Source organism: Canis lupus, chromosome 11, assembly GCF_011100685.1.
Source record: "Canis lupus familiaris isolate Mischka breed German Shepherd chromosome 11, alternate assembly UU_Cfam_GSD_1.0, whole genome shotgun sequence".
NCBI classification, from domain to species: domain Eukaryota; kingdom Metazoa; phylum Chordata; class Mammalia; order Carnivora; family Canidae; genus Canis; species Canis lupus.
In genome coordinates, this window is record NC_049232.1 from 57,881,038 (window position 1) to 57,898,966 (window position 17,929).

Genomic DNA, 17,929 nt, shown 5'->3' on the forward strand with positions numbered 1-17,929 from the left:
TACCTTATTGGAGCATAAACATGTAATATTTCTGTTTTCTTCAATAACTGTCACTTTCATATCTTTTTCACATTTCTTCCCTGCTGAGTAATAGGAATGCTTAGTGATATTCAGCAAGATCCATAACTTTTCCATTTTTAGAATCTCATGTTGGTTCTCAAGACTCAGCCAAAGTTCTGCATGAGCTGTGCATTTTATCCCAATTTCAATAATTAGGTAAATTGCTTCTCCTCTCTTCCAGAGGAGCAAGAGGGTGGAGTTGTTGATGGAAGTTCCTCAAGAAGGTGGACATGTTGGTGAAAGTTTCTATTTTATGAATCCAGACAGGACTTTATGGGAAGAAAGAGATTGGCTTACCCTATATTGATTCACATCCATTGTTGATAAAAGATGGAATTAATAGACTACTGTTAGCGATCATTTCACTTGTTTTCTCACTATATCCATTTAATTAATTCCTTGTTAAACTGAGATTATTTAGAGTAGTAAAAGTTAAATATCTAATGGAAAACTAGTTTCCAATGTGCATGATACAGAAAAGACAGTATTTTCTTACCATAGAAAGAATGTCTAAGGGGCTAATATATTAAAATTCAAAAAAACATAAAAATATGTTTATACATATCTAGTGAAATAAGTTAAAATGCCTTCCTTAAAAGCCCACATAGAAATTATGACTCCTAATGTCCAAAGTCTGTCCAGTAATAGGAGTACCTTTGTTCACTGGTTTTCCCAAAGAATCAGAATTGATCTAATTATTGTATATTTATAGGTCTTTCTGAGGGCATTTGGACTATTTTCAAGTGAATTAGGAATTAAATATAGATGCAGGAAGTCATATATATGCCTACTACCTTTCCTTCATTTTTCCTCTGGTTCACATGAATGTCCTTATTCCCTCTCCCACTGTTTGTACTGATTGTCATTTCCCACTTGACCTCTATTTGCATACCATTGTTTGAGATTTGATTCTCATACCATCATTCCCACTTGACCTCTATTCTCATACTATTGCTGAGCTATATCTCTGTTGACTTCTCTTGGGTCTGTTGTTTTTTTTTTTTTTTTTTTTTTTTGGGTCTGTTGTTTTTAACTTAGTCCAAGGATAAAATCTCTTCTATCCTAGGACTTTGTTTTTATTCTCTTTGTCCGTGGTTATTCAATCTCCTCTCTTCCCCAATATCCCCATCCCCAATATTACTATTCAAAGGAGCTGAGAACTTGGCACAGTAGTTGAAATCTCCACCAGATACTGGCCCTGGCCATGACACTGATTTCTAAGAGTGGTCCATAAAGATGGCAAGTTATGTGGTGCTCGGATTTGCTTCTCTGTAAACAAAAATCACATACAGGGCATCTCTATGTAAGTAGCTGCTTTCACTCTTGGCCTGATCCTTTTGACAAAATAGCCACTACTGCGCTGGAGAGAAAAATCTTGAAATGTTTATAGAAAGTCATGATTCATAACATGCAAATCATAAAGCAAAGACATGTAGAACTGGAAAGGACACAAGCCAAACCCTCTCATAGTCAAGAAAGCACAAGCTCAAGAGAATTATCTAAGGTCACACAGCTGGTTTAATCTGCAAGCTCAGACTTGAGAGTCAGGTCTTGGTACTTGTGTTGAGTTGTTTATTTGTGAAATGGGAAACAAACAGGATGGGAATGCAAATCCTGATAACCTATGTTTCTTCCTACTTACTTGAAAATTTCTCCCTGAACAACCCGAAGGCTTTAAATTGTGTGGTTAGTCACACTGTCTGTTTTACCAATTTGAGAATCTTAAGAAGGAATCCCCTTGTAAAATACTTGTCTTTTGTGTGTTAAGGTCCAGTAGGTTTTTCACAGATAATTGTAAATTAGTTCATTAACATTTCTGTCTTCCTAACACATTGCCATTGTCATTTAGGGAATAGAAGGTAATTTCATAATGTGCAGATACCTGCTTGCACATTAGAATTACCTGGGGAATATTTTTTTTTTTTAACATTTATTTGTGAGAGAGTGCGTGCCAGGGGAGGGGACAGAAAAGGAGACTAGCAGACAACCTGCTGAGTGGGGAGCTCAATGACAACGATGACAATGACAATGACATAGAACTCCTTCCCAGGACCCTGAGATCATGACCTGAGCCGAAACTAAGAATCACATGCTTTACTGGCTGAGCCACCCAGGCGTTTCTCTTCAAATCAAATAAATCTTTCACCTTTTACCTTGGAGCTTTTAAAAAAATACTAGTGCTGTCAGGCCCTACCTTTAGAGATTGTAATTTGTTTAGTCTGTAGTGAGACTCAGGATATTTTTAAAAAGACTCCTAAATAATTCTAACGTACAGCCAGAGTTGAAAACCATAACTCTAGAATAGTGATTCTTAAATTGTGATTTCTGGTCCAGCAGCTTTGGGCTCACCTGGAAACTTGCTTGAAATGCAAATTCCCAGACCCTTTCTTAAACCTAGAGTCAGAAACTCTGAGAGTGTGACCCAGCAAGCAAGCTTTAACAGGCTCCCCAAATGATGCTAATGAATCCTAACATTTGAGAAACCACTGGTCCAGCCAAGGATAGGCAAACTATATGGCCTGTTTTTGTAAGTCGTTTCAAGAGAACACACTGCACTCATTCATTTTTATATAACACAATGACAGACTTCAGTAGTTGTGACCAAGACTGGATGACCCACGAAGCCTGAAATATTTATGATCCAGCCTTATAAAGAAAATGTTGGACCTCTGAACTGTGCATTTCAAAGTGTTTTTCATGTAATGAGAATTTTTTGTAGTTGACACACAGTGTTACATTAGTTTCAGGTGTACAACATAGTGATTTGACAATTCTGTCTGTTATGCTGTGCTCACCACAAATGTAACTACCATGTCACCATTCAGCGCTATTATACTACCATTGACTTTAATCCTTATGCTGTACTCTTCATCCTTATGACTTTTTCATTCCATAACTGGAAGCCTGCACTTCCCACTCACCTTCACCCATTTTGCCAATATCCTATCCTCCTTTCCTCTGGCAATCACTAGTTCTCTGTATTTATGGGTCTGTTTCTGCTTTAATCATTTTGTTTTTTAGATTCCATATATAAGTGAAATCATATGGTATTTGTCAGACTTATTTCACTGAGCATATTATCTGGGTCCATCCATGTTGCTGCAAATGGCAAGATCTCATACACACACACAGACACAGTTTCCTTTATCCATTTATCTATTGATGGACACTTGGGTCGCTTCCATATCTTGGCTATCGTATATAATGCTGCGGTAAACATAGGGGTGCATATGTCTTTTTGAATTAGTGTTTGTGTTTTCTTCGGGTAAATACCCAGTAGTGGAATTAGTATTATATGGTATTTCTGGATCATGTAGTATTTGTATTTTTCATTTTTTTTGAGGAACCTCTGTATTGTTTTCCACAGCGTCTGCACCAATTTACATTCCCACCAACAGTGCATGAGGGTTTCCTTTTCTCCACATCCTCACCATTTCTTTTTGATTCTAGCCATTCTGACAGGTATAAAATGATATCTCACTGTGGTTTTTTTTTTTAATTTTTTTAAATTTATTTATGATAGTCACAGAGAGAGAGAGAGGCAGAGACACAGGCAGAGGGAGAAGCAGGCTCCATGCACCGGGAGCCCGACGTGGGACTCCATCCCGGGTCTCCAGGATCGCGCCCTGGGCCAAAGGCAGGCGCCAAACCGCTGCGCCACCCAGGGATCCCCTCACTGTGGTTTTGATTTGCATTTTCCCGATGATTAGTGATGTTGAGCATCTTTCCAAGTGTCTGTTGGCCATCAGTGTGTCTTCTTTGGAAAAATGTCTATTCTGGTCTTCTGTGCTTTTCAAACTTCAAGGTAGAGATGAATCACCCAGCGATATTATTAAACTGCAGACTCTAATTCAGTGCACCTGTGATGGGGCCTGAGCTCCTAAGTTCTAACAGCTTCCAGGTGACAGTCAAGTTGCTGGTCTGTGAAGAACACTTTTTTTTTTTTTTTAAGATTTTATTTATTTATTCATGAGAGAGAGAAAGAGAGAGAGAGAAGCAGGCTCCATGCAGGGATCGTGGGACTCCAGGATCACGACCTGGGGCCAAGGTGGCGCTAAACCACTGAGCTACCCGGGCTGCCCTGTGAGGAACACTTTGGATAGGAAGGGTCTAGAACAATCCTAATAGAAACATATGTGCTGAGACACCTTGATAAGGACTCTTCAATTGTTGGAGAGATTTTTGTAGAGAAGTTTCTAAAAGCCCTGAAATCTTTGATATGGGTGGTTAAAGTTGCATTAAATCTGGAAAGGACCTTATATAGGCTGACCACATAACGTACATTCCTAAACTAGGACACTTTCGAGAGTGAAAAGGGATGTTATTAATAGCCAGGAGAACAAGTGTAAATTGGGACCGTTCTGGACAAACTGGGTGCGTGGTCACTTTGCTTACAAAGAATCTAATCCAGTAGTTCTTGAGGGGAACAGACCTCACAGTATCCTGTGAGGAACTTTTTCCCAAATAAACATGCAGGTGGGGAGAGGAGGCGAGAGTGGTGGAGAGGGCAACTGTGTACCAGAATTCAGTGATAGGAAGGGCACGTAGTTTACAACAAATAGCTCTCCAGAGGACTGTCCTGACCCTGCTTCCGTATCCCCAAACCCACACTGATGGGCGCAGAGGTATTAGGGTCACGAGGCAGCTAGGTCAGGACTGGAAGCCAGAGCCTAGCACTGAGCCCGGTACAGAGAAAGTGTTGACTATGCACTTACCGACTGGCCGCCTCCCGCACGCACAGGCCTTGACCTCCAGTCACCGCTCTGGAGCAGCCTGAAGCTCGCGCATGCGCAGGTGCCTGTGCGCCTGCGCAGACCCCAGGGGACAAGGGGCGGGTGTGCCCTGCCTCGTGCGACCGTGTCACCTTGCCGCTCACCTGTGTAAGTTCCTGAGGGGAGGCCCACAACCCAAGGCCCCCAGGACCGGGGTGGGGGGCAGTGGATGGCATTTGCTAGAAATTGCTTTGCCCGCAGAGGCTGTGAGCACAAACCTAATCACCGGCTCGTATTGGTGGCCTTGCGGCTGAGGTGCTGGAGAGAAGGCCTGAGTGTGAGAAAGAGGGCGCTGCAAAGGGAGGTGGACTGGGTGACGGGCCCTGAGGGGGCACTTGACGGGATGAGCACTGGGTGTTATGCTATATGTTGGCAAATTGAACTCCAATAATAATAATAAAAAAAACCTAAAGTAAATAAATAAGTAAATAATTTCCATTGGAGCGAAAAAAAAAAAAAAAAAAAAAGGAGGGCGATGGAGGCAGAGGCCCGCGGAGCAGCGCTTCCGGCCGCCACCCGCGGCCCACGTGAGGAAGAGGCGCCATGTTTTCTGGGTCTAGTCTGTCAGTAAAGAACAGGGCGCAGATGTTGCTGAATATTTTATGGTAAACTTGCCCCAGGGGTCTCTAAATGTTTTATAATTTCTGGGGAAAGAAAGCCTCTAGGGCTGTGTATTCTTCGTAGCAAGTTCAGCATCATTCTAATGCCTCCTGCAGGCGTTCCTCCTCACCCTGTTGGAAGGTGGCAGTAGCCAGAGGTTAAAAGCTTCCGTTTAATGTGAACAGCGTGAACGCAGGGAAATAACAACTAATCGAAGGGGGTGGAGACTAATGTCAGGACCTCCGTGGTGATTCTGTGCCTTGAATTCGGGCAACGTCTCGAAAACTGGGATGGATGGCTTTTGCTCCTTTGAGTCGAAGCCTTCTTTTGGGGGAGCGTGTTGCCTTTATGAGCGGGAGATACAGTTGTTTTGTTAATAAGGGACAAATTCGTGAGGAGGCCCTCTGATTGCTCCCTGGCCTGGTCTTAACCCCACATCATTTTTTAAATTAATTTATTTATTGTAAATTTATTTTTTGTTGGTGTTCAATTTGCCAACATATAGAATAACACCCAGTGCTCATCCCGTCAAGTGCCCCCCCTCAGTGCCCGTCACCCAGTCACCCCCACCCCCCCGCCCACCTCCCCTTCCACCACCCCTAGTTCGTTTCCCAGAGTTAGGAGTCTCTCATGTTCTGTCTCCCTTTCTGATATTTCCCACTCATTTTTCTCCTTTCCCCTTTATTCCCTTTCACTATTTTTTATATTCCCCAAATGAATGAGACCATATAATGTTTGTCCTTCTCAGATTGACTTCCTTCACTCAGCATAATACCCTCCAGTTCCATCCACGTTGAAGCAAATGGTAGGTATTCGTCGTGTCTAATGGCTGAGTAATATTCCATTGTATACATAGACCACATCTTTATCCATTCATCTTTCGATGGACACCGAGGCTCCTTCCACAGTTTGGCTATTGTGGACATTGCTGCTATAAACATCGGGGTGCAGGTGTCCCGGCGTTGCATTGCATCTGTATCTTTGGCCCCACATCATTAAACAACAGAGGGCGCCCTGCTCCAGCGATCTGAGCGATCGTCCCAGAGTGAGGCCCGGATGGCAGGCTCCCGCGTGTGTCTACTCCTACTGCACCTCTTCACATGCTTGGAGAGAACCCAGAGTGGAATCCTGCTCCTCACGTCATGGTAGAGGCTTCGAGGGTTTGGAGGGTTTGGGTGGGTGACAGGATGTGATTAGAGGGTAAGGAGAAATGGCCGTACCTTTTGGGGTGATGATGGGAGGACGGACTTGGATTCAAAGTCTAGCATTGCTTCTTACCAGCTCGGTGTCCTTGAGTGAATTATTTTTCCTCTTTGCAGTTTCCACATTAATGGTGATAAATACTTGTTTGTAAAGTCCTTGGCACAATGCCTGGCCCGTAGGAAGCACTCAATAAAATATTAGCCTTGGAAATAGGCAAGCAAGCAAACAGGCGACTGTCTTCAGGTTCAGGCTAGGGAAAGAGAGAGGCAGAGAGTGAGTAGGGAGATGCTTTCCTACCAGACTGGAATAACTTATTTTGGACACTATTACACAGACTAAGGTTTCATGTATATGCATAAAGCATTAAGTTGCTTAACGTATATGCTTCATTGGCTGATTGATGAAAAATAATCCTTTCTAAGATGTGAATAGATGTGCTATGATTTCATATTAGTTTTCCATTTGTTTAGGAGGTGCTGGTAAATTCTTTCACATCTAAATGATTCAGTAGTGTGAAATTCTAAAATAGAAGTTTAAAATCGTTCTCCGAGATAATCCTGTGTTTTTTCAGAGAAAAGCTTGATACGCCTGGGAGTAAAACCCAATTTAAAGAAGAAGAGTGATATAAACTGTTTGGAGGTGCTTTCCACATGTTGTTCCAGATTTGGGGTCTGAATATACAAAGGAAACCGCTTTTTACCACACTTCACTTTGGATGGTAGGAACCTTCTTTGACGTAGAACTTCAGAGTGAGAAGAGTTTCTGAGGTTTTTACACTTAAGAAAAAAATACCCGTTTCTTCCCCTTCAGTTAAATGAAATCTCTTAGCTTGAGGCTAGGTGAGTAGCACTTATACAAGTTTTTCAGGTGATTCTAATATGCAGCCAGCAGTGTGAACCCTCGTTCTACACCAACTTCTATTACTTATGGGGAAAGTACTTATCCATCTTCTGTGCAGCCTGCAGAGTAGAGAGACTGAAAATAGAAATCCGACAGGTTAAAAATCTTCAGTGACCCCTCTCCCCTCCCGCTACCATCTCTTTTCAGTTTTCAGGACAAAGTTCGGGATCTTCAGCTTCTCTCACAACTCCTTTCAGTATTTGTCTCTTGCCATTATGCCTCTCATCTCTACTTTTCTATTCCCTTTACTTCTCCCCCTACCTCCCTGTCTAGTCATGCCCAACTGCTTGAATCTCTGCAACTTGGCATGACACTTCTCAGTGTCATACTTTAACATACTTTTCCTTCCTCCTTCTGGACTGCCTTTATCTCTTTCTTCATTTTCATAATGCAGCTCAGGCTGAGATATTCAAATAGGGAGAGAACACAAGAATATGTAGTTATGGCTGCCTGGGTCAAAATCTGTAGGGTTTTTTTAAGATTGGGAAACTCTTTGAGAGTTTTAAATTTCTAGCATAAGTGCTTTAGGGCTAGGTTGTTATGATTTAAGTATCATAAATGTGTAAAGGAGGATCAGATATGAGATGAAAAAAAGTAATGGGCTCTGGTTGCCTAGACAGCATGTGCCTCATATAAAGATCATTAAATTAAACTTTTTGGAAAAACTCAGGACAGTCAGCCCAGGGGCTGCCAGTTCATAACTTTTGAATCATTTTATTTTGCAGATGAGGAAACTGAGAGTTAGAGATGGCGCTGGGAATGTAGTAGTATATGGCAGTGTGCTAGAGCCCAGGTCTTCTGAATATAGGTCCAGTCTTCATAGTACACCATACAACTTTGGCACATTTCCCTTTTAAGTTCTAGTCTATTTATTCCAGATGGTAATAATATTCATTAATATTTGGTCAGTGTTATACAATTAGAAAAAAGCACTAATTCTATTTTATAAACTGCAGCTCAGGAAGGTGCTTTAGAAATATGTGTCTTGCTTCCTGGGTTTAGATTTCCTGTGTTCTGAGGCAGAAATCTTCTCAGGTTGGCCTGGAGTGCCCTATACTATGGAATGCAGTCCAGCTCCCTGTGATATTCTAGTCTGAGACCATGTAGGGGGCAAGTGAATCCCTGCCATGCTTCTCTCCCAGCTCACACTTACTATAAAGTGAAATCTTAGCTCTGGTGTCTGATTGATTTCCCTCTCTGGGCTGCCTGGGTGGATTTTACCCCTTAAGGATTTCTGAAAATAAAAGCATTTCCCCCAGCATTCTTTTCTAGAATAGAGGAATTTATTCATCCAGACAAAAGCATACACTTGGCAAAGATTGAAGCTGGACATTTCCTTTGGTCCAGTGGACAGCTACTGTACTGGCTGGGTTCTGTAAAGCTTCCTTGCTAGGAGAAAGGTAACGCTTTGTTCTGACACAAAGAACCGCTTCAGGGGCTATGGTACAACCCAGAGTATAGAGAGCACCTGGGTCTGCTTTGGCTTTTTTAAACAGAGCTCTCCTAACTCCCAGTTTCTATACATCTCAAGAGAACTAAAGAAATAGCAGTGTTTGCCTTTTTGCCAAGAGACTCACTATTGGGGATAGAAGAAAGTCTTACATACATGATACCATCAACAGGAATGGGAAAGAGCAGATATAATAAACTGTGAAGGGAGTAGAGTATAGGATAAAATCATGCCTCTCAATTGGTCGGGAGATGGCACAGGTTTAGAGAGGAGAGGATGGATATTTGGGACGTCCATTGGTTGTCAAGAGGACTCCCCTTGTCCCCTGGGAGGTTTCCTTCTTAGCGGCTGGACACTTGCCATTTCTCTGTCTTGTTCTTATGTTGTGGTGACTCATAATGGTTTATGAGATGCAGGCAACTTCCTGGCCCAGTGCTGCTGAATGGCCAAGTGTGTCTTCTATGCTGTGGTCACAGAAAGGGTAACTTTCCTTGCAAAGCAGGAAAGTTTAAGTCAGACTTTTCTCAGTTAATTCACTTTATTACCTTCAAAGTCTTGGTTGAATAAATGGAAATACAATAAAAGCAAAGTGTAAGTTAAAATAACAGAAACTCAAGAACATTAAAAAGGGAGGGGACAAATAGGTTTATTTTAAATAGCAAGATTGCAAGGTAATTTAATAACCATTCCCTTTCTATACAACTTTAAAGAAACAAAATATTAATTCGTATTTTTCACTATTCATTTTATTATTTATTTTTATATTTTTTAAAGATTTTATTTATCTATTTATGAGACACACAGAGAGACAGGCAGAGACACAGGCAGAGGGAGAAGTGGGCTCCATGCAGGGAGCCCGATGTGGGATGTGATCCTGGAACTCCAGGATCACACCCTGGGCCAAAGGCAGGTGCCACACTGCTGAGCCACCCAGGGATCCCACTATTGTTTATTTTAAATGCACAACTCATTTTGGGATATATAGACATATATAAACATAAGCCTTTTTTTTTTTTACATAAACCGTTTTTAAAGATGAGGAAGTTCATATTTATGAAGGCCTTTCCATTCTGATTTCATTATTTTCATAATTATAACCTGAGATTTGTTATGTGTTATGGTTACAAGTTTTAGATTTGTATCCACAACTTGATAAATTTGTATGTAGACATTATAGTTATGTGTTAGAGTCCCCATGTTGCAGTGTCCTTACGTATCTGACATTATGACAGTGGCATTTTCTGGATTTACTGCTGGAGATACCTGTCCTCACAGTCTAGTTCTTAGAAAATTCTTCATATTGAAAAGGAGCTAGTGAGTGGGAGGCATCACATTTGTTCTTTAAAAGATTTTAAATAAGAAATGAATCCGTAAAACAATCTGTAAGGAAAGCCATCTCAGTGGTTTCCATATTCTTAAAATTCCCCAAATGTGCAGTTTTTCTTTGGTAATTTAATTTCTGCTGCAGATGTCCATCCAATTTACTTGTGATTTATCATAGATTTTAATTTATAGTGAAAGTGCTGGGCCATATTTGCAGGGAGATAATATAGTTTTTTTCTTACCTCATTCCTCATTCCAGTTTCAGTGAATAATTGGTTTTTCCCATTATTATGAATTTATCTTTGGATATTAATGCTCTAGTGACTAGTTTCACGAGGTTCTTTTCCAGCTGTCACAGTGCGAACCTGACACACCTGGAACCTTCTCATGCCAATGTTGCTCTAAATGTATCTTAATAAAAAATTATTTTAGTTTTAAGACTTTGAGGCCCTCTACATTAGAAATGAGGTTATAGAGTAAATGGTTTGGGAAAAAAACCTCAGAGCCACATAAAGCATGTAATTTATTTGATTCATAAGTGTCATCTGTGTTATACCTGGGAAATAATCATCTTACCTTGTTATGATCTTCAGAGACAAGGGACTTACTCCTGGACACCCCTGGTTACCATTTAGGCCTAATTTTCACAAGTACAACTTATGAGTACTTAAACAAGTTGGTTACCTTTATATGAATCAGATTATCCTCTGTATATAGTAAAAATGTAATACTTACCCTGCCTACTTCAGAAGAAGGCAATATAGCCTGATGGTTGAGAGAAATGAGCTCTGTGGTCAGATTGGCCAGTGTTTAAGTCGTAGCTATTTAGTTCAGTGTTTTTCTGGGATGATTCCTGAACCTTTCTGCATTGAGACAATGGGGAAAATAATACCAACCTGTGGGATTGTTATGAAGACAAAATTCAACAATTTTTTTATGTGCTTAGTTAAATGCTGGGCATATTGTGAGTTTCCTCAATTATTTATTTTATTGTAAAAAATTGTAGCATATTTATGCATCTGTAGGTACATATTTGTGAAGATCAACTAAAATATACATGTGTAGAAGTGGTTTATAAGTGTTAAGGAGCTATTCAGATGTGTCAGCATCATTACTTGAGAATTCTGGTATATTTTTGAGACTGGGCTTTGAGTTACAAACCTCCTGAGAACCTGAATGAAGCAGCTGCTGAGCCATAGGAAGGCTAATCCTTGTCCACCTTCTGTCTCTGGCCTAAATGGGACCTACCATCTCTTGGGCAGCCACTATACTCCAGGTCCTGTTTTGCCTACTTTAATTATTAACCCTCACAACAGTTCTCCAGGGTAGGTATGATTCATATTCTACAGTTGAAGAAACCAAGCTCAGCAAATTTAAATAAATTTAATAACTTACTGAAAGTTTATCTTAAAACACTAAACAGCCCTTGAGTTGGGGAATTAAAAAAACCCTCAAGTTTCTCTGGTTTTAAAATATGGGTACTTTTCACTATACTACAATCTCCTGGTGGGAGTGTAACAACAGTTGTGAGTCAGACAGATTGCTACCTTGCCCTGGATCTGCTGCTCGCAAGTCCTGTGCCCTTAGGTGGCTTGGCTTACTACTTGAACCTAGGTTTCTTCATCTGTAAAATGGCAGTAACAAGACCTACCCTACAGGAATGTTGTGAGTATTAAATTAGAAAGCACATTGTAAGTGATAGTAAATAATAGATGTTCATTACTATATCTTGTCTCCGCTTGCTTTTCATCTCCCATGGGGGTGCTGGAGATCTGCTCCTCCCCCTGCAGCCCAGCAGGGGGCAGTAGAGACCATAAAGGATGCTACCAAACCAGGGCGATAGTCTCAAACATCCCCAGCTGGTGTCCACCTACCAGTCTAGGAATCTCTGAATCAGATCAGATCCTTAGTAGTCTTTGATTATGGCTCCTAGAAGAAAAAAGAAAAAAAAAGATGATGTTACATACATTAATAGATAAAACCAGCTACAACAGTAGTAATTCTGGTGTTTGGATAAGACTCAGAATGGATGGTTTTATATTATATATGAAGCCATTCACAGTTGGCTCATGTTAGCAGTTTCATTAACCTCACGAAGACATTAATATCGTTAGGAAAACAGAAGGAGAATACCTCCAACTCCTCCGTTAGACCCAATTAGCAGAGCGCTGCAGCACAAAGATCTGTGCCACGCCTGTCTGTGCTCAGGCTTGCAGCCACGGTGATCCCCATTAGACTGCTACTCGCCAGTCATTAAATCAGCCTCATTTGTGGTAGGGAGCCATCATTCCCAAAGTAGGTTGCTTTCAAGAAATGAATATTGGTAAGTGATAATGATGACAAATTAACACAAGATGATGAAATAAACAAGATGCAGATAGGACCCAGCATTGATAGATGGAGTGGGGGTAGTATATCCCAGTTGCTTTGAAATATTCTTTCTTCTTACAAAAAACACTATGAGATCCTTATTATGTTCATTTTTACTCTGGTTTCTCTGGCTTTTTCACACTTGCTGTCATGAGTCCCTGGGAAGTTCTCCTATGTTTTCCTGGTAGTTCTCAAAGATGGCAATGATGTGGGGTGTCTCATGTGTATTGAGAACAAATACAGTGGGCACATGCAGTTTTGTTCCTCCTGTTCTCATGTCCCCAAATGCTGAGGTCAGTTTCTTCTACTGGCCATGGTTTTCTCTACTATCTATTTAAGATTTTATTTATTCATGAGTGACACAGAGAGAGAGACAGGCTCTGTGCAAGAAGCCCGATGATGTTGGACTCGATCCCAGGACTCCAGGATCACACCCTGGGCCGAAGGCAGTTGCTAAACCGCTGAGCCATCCAGGGATCCCCTCCTCTGCTCGTTAATGTGGCAACTGTTTCTGCTGGTTATTACATCGGGATTGGTGTTCTCCAGCTCCAAAGGTGATAAACTTATGGTGTTTTATGTTCAACTGTGTATATGAAGGTTATACTTTTTTCCTCTTAAAAATAGTTGTATCTTGTTAGACACTCTTAACATAATATCTAGAGGCCCTTGGATTCTTTATGAAAATAGGCATTTTTGGGTCCATTCTGCCTATTTCTTATCTTTTAAGACTGAGCTTAGATATCCTGTTTTCCAAGAAGTCTTCCCCAAATCCTAGGCGCATATTCTCTGTGAGCATTCTCCACTGCTTTAATCCCAGAACACCCTGCTTGCTGTCTTGGCACACTACATCTGCAAAAGTCTAGTGAGGCAGATGACGAATAAATCCTCATTTGCTCTTGAATCCCCAGCACCTGAGGCAGTGCCTGGCCTATAGTGGGTACTAAAGCCATGTTCACAAAGTGAACCTAATTTCCTCTTTGATTTTGTGATTATTCCTGGTTCTGTTCCTTCTGCCCCTTTAACTTTCTCTGATTACTTCTATTTGGTGCCTGCCTTCTTTGACAGTATACTCTTGAGTGCCTTTTTAGCTAGGCCTCTGGATTAGTGGTTTGGTTTTGAATGGTCCAACCAGGTTTTAAATCAATACTTTCTTTTGATGACTGTATATTAGCTTCCCGGGGCTGCTGTAACAAAGTACAATAAACTCGATGGCTTAGACACCAGAAATTTATTTTCTCCGTTCTGGAGGCTAGAAGTTGGAAATCAAGGTGTCAATAGGGTTGATTGCTTCTAAGGGCTAGGAGGGAGACTCTGTTCCATGCATCCTTTCTTAGCTTTTGGTGGCCTTGGTGGTCTTTAGCTTGTTGATGGTGTTTCTCCCTGTGTCTTTGCATCATCATCCCTCCTGTGTTTGTCTCTGTGTCAAATTCCCCCTTTTTATAAGGACACCAGTCATATTGGATTAAAGTCCCATCTTAATGACCTTGTCTTAACTTGATCATCTGCAAAGACCTATTTCCATATAAGGTCACATTCACAGGTATGGGAGGTTAATATTTCAATATAATTTCAGGAGACACAATTCAGCCCGTAACAGGTACATCATCTAGTAACACCTCAAGGATAGATGGTGCCACACAGCTGGCCTAGGTTTGGCCAAAGCTTCCTACAGTGGCTTTTCTTTTCTACGAGAATTATTGCTAGTTCACTTTCCTTTTCTACCTTCTCCAGGAGAGCACAGAGCTCAGACTAGGACCAGTTTCTTATGTTTCACACTTAAAGTAGACTGGGCTGCATATTTATTTTGGGAAATGAAAAAAAATTGCCCAGGCTAATCAGAATTGCCATTGGCACCCAGATGAAACCAAGTTTAGTAGTATTCTGGAGGATTAAGGGCTTCTGTCCCTACAGCCCTTTTTTGGGAAGGCAGTGTATCATTAACTGGAGTTATATAACAGCCTCCTGATAATATATTCCAGCATTTTTTTTTTTTTTTTGGTTTGCTACCTCTGAATGGATTAGGAATTCTCTGAATAATCTCACCGAGGCTGAGTAATCTTATAAAATGTCATAAAAACAGTGAATCAATCAGATTAAGCTTGTTTGGCACAATCTACAAGGATCACCCCTAAGAAGAAAAGAAGGTCAAGACAGCAGAAAGACATGGAAAGGCACATGGATAGTTCATACACTGAGCATCAAAATGATAAAGAAAGCAATGAAAGCACCTCCAGAAATACCACCTCAACCAAGATTAAGCCAGAGATTCAAATCTAAAATAGAAATTGGCTGATTCTTCAACTAGATTAATTTCTTCCACTCAGCTCTTTCTCCTTATCTGGAAAGCAGAAACAATTGTTCTCTTCCCTTCTACTATTATGAAGTGAATATGAATATTCTGAGCTTGCAGAAATTGTTTGGAACTCTTTTCCTCCATTCTCAACACATTCCCATTCCCTTTGTGAGCCTGGATTTTCCACCATAAGAACATAGGAACAGTTTCATATATGCATATCTCCTTGATTGTTGTCAATCCAATTGAGACTAGATAAGTTAACAGAGAAGCCAGTTCATGTATCATTCAGAAATGTAAATATTGATGTGCACTGTATTGGTTCAAAGAGTACATACAGGATTTTAATGTGGAGAATATTTCATGAGGACTAATAAGATGATGCCTGTGACTGTACCAAGCACAGTGCTTGGCATTCAACAGGTGCTCAATGCATGTTTCTTCATTCGTTTATCAACTCCTGTACCAAGACTCTAATTGGGTGAAGGCTTCCGACACAATATGCTAAGATCCTTGAACATGTCTGTAAGGGAGAGTTATAGTTTGGGATGATGAAAAGGTTCTGGAGATGGATGGTGTGGTGGTGATTGTACAACATCGTGAAGGTACTCAATGCCACTGAACTGCATGCTTAAAAAGGGTTAAAACTGTGAATTTTACATATGTTTTACTACACTCTAAAAAAAAAAAAAGACTACCTATTTCACTATACCCTATGGAACAGTAGTGGCTCTCTGAGGGGGAAGAAAAAGAAAAGCAGTATTTGTAGCATTTGCTGATTTCTGTGGTGTAAATGCTTCCCTCAAGGCCAATTTCAAGCTATTGACCTGATGACTTTGGACTTGGAGTTCAAAGAGAAAAGTAACATTGGCTCTTCTGAGCCCACTCCTGTGTTTGGGAAATGAGAAACTTACTATGCCTTTACTTCTTCCTTCCTCTCTCCACTTACCGCTGTTTATTGTAAATTGGTGTTTTAAATCCAAGTTATTAGACAATTATCACTTTTACATTGGGCAACATATAGCCTCTTATTGATAATTTGACATTCACATTAATTTTTTAAATCCGTATGTTAACTAGACTATATTTCACTAACCACTTTCTTTTATAATATCAATTTTCCCTTTCTTGAATTTTTGGTTTATGTCATCTTTTGGTTATATATATATATATATATATATATATATATATATATACTCTAGATGTTTTTTTCATGAAGAGTACATGAATGTTTTAATTTCAGAAATTTTTTTTGTCTTTAAAGATAACTACTTGAGTAGATATATTATACTTTTTTGCCTCAAAATTCTGTTCATAAAGATTGAGACCAATCTAATATTTGCTCTCTTGCACACTACCTTTATTTCTGATTGTATTCTTGCATATTTTTTTCACTAATTCAAAATTTTATCTAGGTTACATCTAAATAATTTTGTCTGGTACTCTTTTAAGCTTTGGGATTTGCAAAATGAATTCTTCATCTTAAGACATTTGCTTCTAATTTTAAAAAGTTATTTCTTCTCTCTGTTTTTACATCTGACATTACTTCTATAGATAAAATCTTCATCTCTCCATATATCTTATCCTTTCTTTCATTAAATTAGCCTATTAATCAATTTCTTCTGTATTCTTGGGAGACTATTTTGAGCTTGACTTCTGTAATCCTGAATACAGTTTAGAGGGATCTCATCAGTTACTCATTATTATCCATTGTAGTATTTTCAGTACATGTTTTTTATTGCAGTGTGTTTGTTTGTTTTTGGATGTCAGGCTATTGTGACTTCGTAATGGTCTGTTGTGGTTTCAGTGTGAGCTTTTCTCTCCGCTCTTCTTTTGAGAACACATTGGGAAATGTCTAAAATTCTCTCCTGTTTTTGGTGGTGACATATGTGATCACATATTATTCTGGTTCCTCAGATTGTTCCCCTTCTTTTGATTTACTTTATAGCTTTACATGTTCAGTTAATTCCCAACCGTCCCATTTGCTTTTCTTATAGAAGAATGCCAATACTTGGCCTCTACTGGTAGTTGAAGTGGGTCTAATGGAGGGAGTATGGATTCTTGTTAATATTTCAGACATAAATAAAAAAGAGAAAAGGAAAAGGTTAGGTTATCTGAAGCTTTGAGCTATCAATTATTTTAAAGATTTAGCATCCTAATAGAAAAAGAATAGCATTTAATTTCCATGTTTGTTGTGGCAATCGGACTGCAAGGGCAATTCCATATTTTCTGGTGTGGCAGGCTTGCTCTCCAAGTGAGCCAGCCATGACAGTACCCCCGTACATGGACAAGCAGAGCAGTCTCCCCTAGATAGGAACTAGGAGGAGTAAGCCCCTCCTAGGGTCCTTGTTTGATGTGGTTTCCAGTACCCATGCTTTTTCCAGAGGCTCAGGGGGCGGCAGGGGGGTTTAAATGTGAAAAGACCACCTTGGCCTCCCTCAATTCCTTGTCCCCTTCAGTGGGTTCTTTTGAGCTCTCTTCCACTTTTTAAGTAAATTCATCCAACACGTTAGAGAGGTCATGGGAACGGTCAGCCCTAGCTCCCTTTGCATACCTCAGTGTTTCTTGTGTGAAGATATTAGATACTTTTCATACTCTTATAATTTTTAAATAATTAAAGTTGGCACCAGGAATGGGATAGTTCCAGATTTCCACCTTATCTGGAAATCTAACAAATGAGACAATAAACTAAATGAATGGTTTTAGAAGGTGGCAGTTCTATGCTGCTGAGAGATTGATGCATGTTTGCTGCTGGCGCAGCTGCTTCTACAGGCCAGTGCTTGCTCCTTTTGCAAGTTGGGCTGTGTGGATCCTGCCTTTGCAGCAGTGTAAACAATGTAACTAACCTTATTAATGTAGGGTATAAATATGGTCATATCACCTTAACTTTGTCAAATTAATTATTTAAGACCTCAGGTATTCTCGTAGGAAGATACCTAGTGTTTTTCTAAGAACTCT

General features: G+C 40.1%; 1 long non-coding RNA gene across 4 annotated transcripts in view; it reads left to right on the forward strand.

Moving 5' to 3' along the window:
• Window positions 1-4,871: 4,871 nt before the first annotated feature.
• The window catches only part of LOC111098109, a 30,067-nt gene continuing 17,009 nt past the window's right edge, over window positions 4,872-17,929 (forward strand). The window contains exons 1-3 of one of the 4 annotated variants that reach the window (XR_005367060.1): window positions 4,881-4,940; window positions 6,181-6,237; window positions 7,207-7,353. This is a non-coding gene — a long non-coding RNA (uncharacterized LOC111098109). Of the gene's footprint in view, window positions 4,941-5,391; window positions 5,438-6,180; window positions 6,238-6,313; window positions 6,578-7,206; window positions 7,354-17,929 lie in introns of those variants that run through there. The other 3 variants (XR_005367064.1, XR_005367063.1, XR_005367062.1) reach the window with 3 other exon arrangements.